Source organism: Marmota marmota, unplaced genomic scaffold, assembly GCF_001458135.2.
Source record: "Marmota marmota marmota unplaced genomic scaffold, marMar, whole genome shotgun sequence".
NCBI classification, from domain to species: domain Eukaryota; kingdom Metazoa; phylum Chordata; class Mammalia; order Rodentia; family Sciuridae; genus Marmota; species Marmota marmota.
In genome coordinates, this window is record NW_026000242.1 from 18,168,395 (window position 1) to 18,175,375 (window position 6,981).

General features: G+C 39.4%; 1 long non-coding RNA gene and 1 other non-coding gene across 4 annotated transcripts in view; one reads left to right on the forward strand and one right to left on the reverse strand.

Moving 5' to 3' along the window:
- The window catches only part of LOC125613958, an 86,982-nt gene extending 83,247 nt beyond the window's left edge, over positions 1-3,735 (reverse strand). The window contains exon 1 of one of the 3 annotated variants that reach the window (XR_007344579.1): positions 3,531-3,735. This is a non-coding gene — a long non-coding RNA (uncharacterized LOC125613958). The remainder of the gene's footprint in view (positions 1-3,530) is intronic. The other 2 variants (XR_007344580.1, XR_007344581.1) reach the window with 2 other exon arrangements.
- A 2,823-nt stretch (positions 3,736-6,558) lies between these two features.
- On the forward strand, positions 6,559-6,665 carry LOC125613977. Its single transcript, XR_007344624.1, has one exon. It is a non-coding gene; the product is annotated as a U6 spliceosomal RNA (small nuclear RNA).
- Positions 6,666-6,981: the final 316 nt, after the last annotated feature.

Below are 6,981 nucleotides of genomic sequence, written 5' to 3' on the forward strand. Positions count from 1 at the left end.
GAAAGACAAGATTGCATGTTTTTTCTCATTTGTGGGAAACTAGAATAAAGCAAAATTTAAAACATCCTGGAAATAATAGAGGGTCTATTAAGGAAGGAGAAGGGGGCTGCGAGAGGGGAAAAGGAGAGGGAAGAGGAGAAGATAAGAGAGCACAGTAGGGAGGGTGTATGTGATCAGAGCCCAACAAGTGCATGTATGGCCATGTAGTTGGGAAACCAATGCATTTTAACAATTAATATGCATTAGTAAATGTAATAAAATGTTTTAATAAAGATCTTAAAACCAAAACAGCAAGTCTCAAATTTTTCTTGAATACAGATCTGCCCTAACAGGGAAATATCCAAATATGGCAGAATCATTAAGTGCAAACATGGAAACAGAGCAGATATACTTTAAAATTTTAAATAATTATAGTACAAAATTCTCTTCTAATGTTGCAAATGCTGCAAATCTTCTCTTTTTTTTCTTCTTATTTTGTAAACAAATTCTGAAAAGCAAAGAGAGTGAGAGAGAACAAGCAAGCAAGTGCAGGAGCGCATGCAGAAGGAAGCCAGGGCTTAGTCTGGGAATCTTAGTGCCCACCCTTTTTCTTCCTAGAGGTATGTCTTTGCCATCATCTGTAGTCAGACACTACTGCATGGTACAGAAAAAATGGTTAAATGGTAAATTTTGCATTTTTATATTTTATCACAGTCATTTTTAAAAGCCTTTATATATAACTTAGGTGGCAAAACTATCTTATAATCTGGTTTGACTTTCCATTTAAACCTCAATGAACTGAAGTTTCTTTTTGCATGAATTTAACTCTGTATAGGCTTTCTTATTTCTTTTTTATTCTCACTTTGTACCCTCAAGGAATCGCAAAACAAATTTCTTATGGGCAGAGTTCCTGCTATAATCTAAGATTCCGTGACCTGAAAGTGTCTTGGGAACTGAAAATGACTAGAAACTGCTTAGGAAATAATACTAGTAAACACAAATAAGTAGGTGTAATCATTACTTCTAAGCCTGTGCACATGCCCTGCCTATAAAATAGCACCACTGTGCATGTCATTCCAATTGTACGCCCAGAGCTAGTGTGAGATGCCATGGTTGGTGATGCACAGCCTCAGAGGAAAGGTCATGGGGAAGAACTAATCTGAGAAAGTGTATGTGTTCCTAAGTCCCTTCATGGCCGATGGTCACTCGGCTACCTTGTCGCGGGAGGTAGAGACGCAGAATCAACATACAGACTCCAGGAGCTGGTGAGAGAACTGGCTGGAGACCCACCTCAGGTCGTCGTCCAGTAGCTCAGTTTATTTTTGGAATGTATACAACTGTTATAGGGTTCGAGTGGGGTGTTCCTGTCAATCATACATAAGCAAGACAATATCCATAAGCCAATCATCTTCTGCCTGATGTAACCACATTGTGAGGAAACTCTAAAATATTGCTGTCATGGCGGAAAGCAATCTGGAAGGGTCTTTGGCCCTTACTGAGTCAGGGTTTCATGCCCTGAAGCCCCTGGCTCTTGGTTTCCTGGCCCAGTAGCTTGGCAATGCTAACCACAAGTGCTGAGGATGTGGTTTCACCCCATCCTGCAGGCCCTCCTGTCAGGCCTGAAGGAAGGTGGATATTTCAAGCACTTTCAAACTGCTCGTAGCTGCTAGCTGCAACTAGACTGAAAGTTATTCCAACAAGAAAGAGCTGCCTTATTTACTAGGTCTGGTGAAGATTTGTGAAAGTAGTCTTGTGATGGAAGAAAGAAATGGGAGAAGGGAGCGAGGAGGGGAGAAGATCAGCCAGGGTTTTACAGAGATTCTGAAGGAAAAGATAAAGCTGAGAAGAGTCTGAGACTCTATTGGTTGTTTTGCTTCTCTTATCTGAATTTGAAGAGTCAAGAGTCAAGAATTAGCTGAGTATAAGAACGGACACAAGATAGGTATCAACAACTACTGTTCCCAAGGAAATTGCTGGTCAACCCACCTAAGAGTTAAAAATATCGAGGAGTATCAGACCGGAATGACTTCTGATATTTAGGAGGTTAACAAACAAAAAACCTGAAGTCAATCTCCTATGTCAATTAGCAAACATACGTAGATAATGTTAGGATCATAAAAAATTTTGTGGAGTAGAAGCCTCAAACTTCACAGGTATTAGATTATTCCTTGAGATTACTGTTCCCCGTGGAAAGGAAATTTTACTAGGAAAGACAAAAGTAATTGCTTTGCTGTTGGTGAATTGAGAGTGAAATTGTCAAATAAGGATTCTTTTCACACCACGTAGATAAACCGGCTGTTGACTGGTTTGGTGAGCAAGGTGCAGTCAATGCTGGCTGCATGACCTGTTAGAGCATGAAGTGATTTGCCAGGAGACAGACAAAAGTGAGAAACGATGCTGCCACAGTCACAGAAAAGGCTCCATTCTTTATTGGTCATGAGATTAGAAAAGGAAGTCAGGCTTGCCACATCAAGCACCACTGTGAAGAAGGGCCTGGACTTGCATGGAAAATGGACCTTCCCCCAGGGAAAGTCCAGGGATTCAACCTCACACCTAAGTAGTTCCTGTATCCTGAGCCCAATTACTGTTATCCTCATTAGTCTTGTCAGTGTAGAAGAGGTTTCCTAGACCTCAACCTCATCCCCTATTCCTGCGTGTTCCTGGCCCTAAGGCATTTATTCCTGCCCTTCCTCCTCTGTGGCATTTCTTCTTTATCTCTCTATTTCCTCTGCTTATTACAGTGCATCATCTCTGGTTCTGGGTAGGCAGTTGCTTTTGATAGTGATAGTTCATGCTGAATCAGAATGTCTTCATTGGAGTCCTTTTGATGTCCCTAGGAACTAATGCATAATGTCTTCCTGAGCCTAAGAAGCCCATGAATTTATTGGATGAGAAGACACGAGCTCTTTTTCTACCTACCACACTGTTCCTAACCCATAACCCTATCAGGAGCTTTTTAAAATATATAGTGATGGTGGGTTTGTCAGAGAATAAAAAAAAATATGTGCATAAAATTAACTGTGCATTAAATAATCATACTTGCATTACAAATCACATATGGGTTCTGTTTGATGGTCAACTCTCCCACTTTGTATATGTGTATGTGTGTGGATGATCTCTGGCATGGTGCCACCCTGTGGGCCATTCTCTGAAGCGTGCCCTTTCTGATTATTATCATGGGAGTAGATAACAAGAGTGGAGATAGGAGGCAGAAAAGTCAGCTCAGCTTTTGAGATTATATGGTCAGCAGAGAGAAACTGGAGCCAGACAAAGCAAAATCACCAAGACAAGGCCACTGAGACAGGATAATAGTCTGCCCCACTCTGAAAATAATATCAGAGACTTACCCAGATAATGAAGGGCAAATTGTCTCTGAAGTAAAGCATAGTTAACCTTTTACATAGTAAAACACACCCCTCTATGTGGAAACTTACAGATAGTAAGACTTGCCATGTGCAATCATGAAGAAGAGAAATTTCACCTCCACATGGGACCACATCAAGAAACCAAGGAACTCCTCCTACCCCAAGGACACCATAAAAGCTGCATACCTTGTCTTTTGTGAGAGCTGGCCTGAAACTCTGGGTCCACGCTGTCTCACTTCTGACTTGAACAGAAGTCCCCAGTAAAGCCTTAACTGTATTAAATTCTTTCTGGGTTCAGTTTTCAATTATTAACTCTCAATCCAAGGACCTGAGTTCAGTAACAAGTCCACAGAGTAAAGATGGGATTGCTGGTGGACTTCTGACACTTTCCAAGCTGCTTCAGGAGGAGAAATGTTCTTATAAGAGGAAAAATATAATAATAATTTGCATCAGACGAAGCTGATTAGTGTCAACAGTGACCATCTATTTCTAATAAATCTCTTACATTGCTTCTTTAGTGTTTTTCTCCTCCCCATTCCAAACAAGATCAATCCATCCGGGGCAATGAAAGTCATGGATGATTGTAATGTAAGTGAGTCAGTCTCTTCCATTCCCTTTGGTTTTTGCTCATGATCCCCCTACAGTTCAGTAGATACACAAACAGCCCACTTTGATGCTTTTAGCACCAGAGATCTGCTCTGAGGGGAACCAAATGAAGCCTTACTCAAAGTTTTCAATAGCATTGAATCTTTGTAATGCTTTTATCTGTTCTACTGTAATGCTCTCATCTGCTTTTACAGAGCCAGAACTACAATTACTCAGTGTAATAAACAAACCTTTCTTGCTGGGAAAACAATAGAGAAGACCCACGGATAGATATTTCATTGCCAGAAACAAAGCTTCCTCAAATAAATGTTCATGAAAACACTGATAGTAAATGTGGCCTTTCTAGTCCAAATCGGCAGCTTGCAACAAGATGTGGCTTGCTGCCTGAGGAATGGGGATTGGTGGAGTCAGCACAGCATGAGGACACCCTGTGGCTCTGGACCCTTCATGGCAGGAAATGGCCATTAATTCTGCTTAGGCTGTCTTTCCCTTGCATATATAGTAATAAATAATGAAGTATTATCTTCCTAAAGGCTCAGGAGGGCTCCTAATTTGTTAGCTCAGGCCAACTCCAAAAATTTCTGGCAAAGACTACAGCAAGGGTTTGAGGGCTCAGAATGAAGAAAAAGTATTGACTGGATTTTTCAGGTTGGTTCACTTTTGATGTGCTTTTTTTAAAGCTAAAATGAAATCTAATGTGGTTTCTTTCTTTCGTTTTATTTGTCAGTCATAAATTGGGGCAAAAATCATTGTGGGTTGACATCAAATTCAGGAAGAGAGGGTTTTCAATATTTTCTTCTGCAACGACACTTATGCCACTGACCAGGAAGTTTCTATGTGCCTGTGAGGTATCAGAGATTGGCTCAGGGCTCTTTGTATAGTAATCAGACGATTGCTTTGGATTGCTTTGAGGAAACACACTTTGAGGATGGTTTGTCAGTATGTTCAGTGATAAGAGCACAGGTTAAGGTCAAGGCAGGTCTATCATAAACTCTATGATCATTTAAAAAGTTTCCTGATCTCTCTCAGGCACAGTGTGTTTATGTGTAAAACTGAATTGACATAATCCACATGGAATCCTTGACAAAACCAAGTGAGCTTGCAAAGGCTAAGCCTAGAGCTTGCCAACAAGTGAAGAAGCAACGCATTTTGCTTTAAGTAGAATTACTTTATTGAAACTTTTATTCGTAGAGATACAAAATCATAACCAAGTAAAATAGAGAAATTCCAAATGTAACCCAAATTGTAGAGTTCACAGTTTTCTTTAACTTTATTAAGAGTATGAAACTTACAAATGATCAAGTCAAGATGATGAAAACTTATTCAGTCCATTTGATTTATGTGAGGATTAAAGGTAGAGTTAAAGCAAATTAAAGGCTCCAGGAACAGCAGCTCTGAAGTCTGAGATGGTCCCTGAAATGACTAATTTAAAGGAGTAGCACACTCCAAGTTGCACCTTTCGTATCTACTGACTTGATCAGCAAGTGCCTTTGTTTCCAGGTAATCACATCTCAAAGTGGATCAACAGCCAGCCTATGAAAGGAATTGTTACTGACAAATACCCAGAGTATTTGTGAAAATAATCCTTAGGACTGATAAGTGACTGTTTTAATAACTTTAATCCTCTTAATCTAGAAATGATCCTCCTTTGTCAGTAATAAATGTTGTTTCCAAAGCAAGCACATCCTTTGGAGTCTATGTCCTTAAGTATTAAACACTCATCCATGAAGTTGATCCACAGTGAGAGAATAATGGAGATTTTTCAGAAATCGATTCTTAGACACACTCAGATGCTCTTTGGGCTGTCTTTTCCACTTCCACGGCTTAGGTTTTATCTACAGCATGATTTTTCTTGCATCAAATTCTCAAATATAGATAACTCTCCCGAGTTCCCAGCTTCTCCCCTAACTACCTACTGAAATCTTCAGTCACTTTAAACTCAACGTCCAAAGCTAAAATCATCTTTCCACAAGATTCCTATTCTACTTTGTCCCATTTGCAAATGGCAACAAAGCCACTCAGCCTTTTATATGAGTGATTTCAGTTAACCCCCCACTCCACTTTTCCTGCCACTGGACCCCAGCATTCAAACAATGGCAAAATTTTCGGTTCTTTCATCAAGTGAACATTTTCTATCCCTCGTGCCACCATCCTATTTTACACCACTGATCCTCCAGTATCGTGCATTGTCTCCGCAACTGTAATTTCCATTGTATCATTTCACTGTATTTTTATTTTCTAAGTGCATTGCTCTTTCTCTCCAATGAGAACAGTGAACATGTGAACATGCATGCCTTATTTGCAATGATACCTAATGTAGCAAATCTGGTTCATAGTAGGTATACATAATAGTTGCTGAATGAAATGATTAATACTATAAAATGTAGTTTTCCAATACACACACACACACACACACACACACATATTGCACACCTGCTGTATCAAAAGCACTGTTCTCTTGGCTAAAAATACAGGGATGATCAAGACAAATTAAGGTCCTGCTCACATACATATATTATCCATAAACAAATTAATAAATTATGCACTGAAGATGGGAGGATCTTTAAAAGTCCCTCTGTATGATATAATTAATAAAATAAAAATGTATGTGCTCGCTTCGGCAGCACATATACTAAAATTGGAACGATACAGAGAAGATTAGCATGGCCCCTGCGCAAGGATGACACGCAAATTCGTGAAGCGTTCCATATTTTTAATTGTGTATCCAGTGAAATTAAGCTTCAGGATGGAAGATGAAATTAAAACCTTCCACGATAAACAAAAGTTTAAAGAATTCGCAGCTAGAAAACCATTTCTTCAAAACATCCTCAGCAAAACATTACAGGAAGAGGAAATGGAAAATAACAATGAAAACCAACAATGGGAGGTAGGACACTAAAGGGGGGAAAAATGATCAAAGAGGAAAACAAACCATGTTTAGTAACATAAATAAACGAATATGGCTGGAAGAACAACCCATATCTCAATAATAACCCTAAATGTTAATGGCTTAAACTCACCAATTAAGAGA